Below are 1,796 nucleotides of genomic sequence, written 5' to 3'. Positions count from 1 at the left end.
AGTGCAACTTGTCCATATACTGAGAGCTAGCTAAATGGCACACAAGTCAAATATGTTCATATACAGAGAGCTAGCTACATGGCAAGGTAGTGCAACATTTCCATATACAGAATTCTAGCCTCATAGTGGATGTTTTCAACGTGTCCATATAATGAGGGCTTGCTACATGGCAGACAAGTTCAATATGTTCATATAGAGAGAGCAACTACTTGGCAGATCAGTCCAAGATATCCATATACAGAGAGCTAGCTACACGGTAGACAAGTTCAAAATGTCCATATACAGAGAGTTAGCTACATGGCAGAGCAGTTCAACATTTCCATATACAGAGGTCAAGCTACATGGCAGATGTGTCCAACGTGGCCCTATATTGAGAGCTAAGTAAATGGTAGACAAGCCCAATATATTCATATAGAGGGTACTACTACATGACAGATGTGTCCAACATGTCCATATACTGAGGGTTGCTACATGGAAGACGAGTCCAAAATGTCCATATACAGAGAGCCAGTTACATGGCAGGGTAGTACAATGTTTCCATATTCAATGTTCTAGCTACAAGGCAGACAAGTCCAAAATATTCATATACAGAGAGCTAGCTGCATGGCAGGCTATTGCTGCATTTCTATATACAGGTTTCTACTACAAGGCCGATGAATCCAACTTGTCTATATACAGAGAGATAGCTACATGGCAGGGTAGTGCAACATTTCCATATATAGAGTTCTAGCTACAGAGAAAAGAGTCCATGTTGTCTATACAGAGAGATTACTACATGGCTGAGTAGTCCAACATGTCCATATACAGAGTTCTATCTACATGTCATATGTGTCAAATGTGTCCATATACAGAGAGCTAGCTACATGGCAGAGTAGTGCAACAAGTCTATATACAGGGTACTAGCTACATGGCAGATGAATCCAATATGTCCATATACTGAGAGCCTGCTACATGGCAGACAAGTCCTAATAGTTCATATACAGAGAGTTAGCTACTTGCAAGAGTAGTGCAGCATTTCCATATACAGAGTTCTATCTACAAAGCAGACATGTCCAATGAGTCCATATGCTGAGAGATAGCTACATGGCAGAGTAATCCAAAATGTCCATATACAGGGTTCTAGCTACATGACAGATGAGTCCAACATGTCCATATGCAGAGTTCAAGCTACATGGCAGACGAGTCCAACATGCCCATATACTGAGAGCTAGCTACATGACAGAGTAGTCCCGCATGTCCATATAAAGAGGACTTTCTACCTGGTTAATGAGTCCAATATATCCATATACTTAGAGTTACCTAGATGGCAGACAAGTCCAATATGTTCATATATAGAGAGCTAGCTACATGGCAGGGTAGTGCAACATTTCCATATACAGAGATCTACCTACATGCCAGATGTATCCAACGAATCCATAACCTGAGAGCTAGCTACATGGCAGAGTACTCCACAATGCCCATATACAGGGTACTAGCTACATGGCAGATGAGTGCAACATGTGCTTATACTGAGAGCTAGCTACATGGCAGACAAGTCCGATATGTTCATATACAGAGAGCTACCTACTTGGCAGATCAGTAGTACATATTCATGTACATAGAGCTAGCTATATGACAGTCAAGTCCAAAATGTACATATTCAGCAAGATAGCTACATGGCAGTGTAGTGCAACATTTCCATATACAGAGTTTTAGCTACAAGGCAAATGAGTCCAACTTGGTCTATATACAGAAAGCTAGCGACATTGCAGTGTAGTGCAATATTTCCATATACAGAGTTCTAGCTACAAGGCAGA

The sequence above is a fragment of the Chrysochloris asiatica genome, unplaced genomic scaffold (assembly GCF_000296735.1).
Source record: "Chrysochloris asiatica unplaced genomic scaffold, ChrAsi1.0 scaffold00400, whole genome shotgun sequence".
In the NCBI taxonomy this organism is placed as follows: domain Eukaryota; kingdom Metazoa; phylum Chordata; class Mammalia; order Afrosoricida; family Chrysochloridae; genus Chrysochloris; species Chrysochloris asiatica.
Note: the sequence above shows the minus strand (reverse complement) of the source record.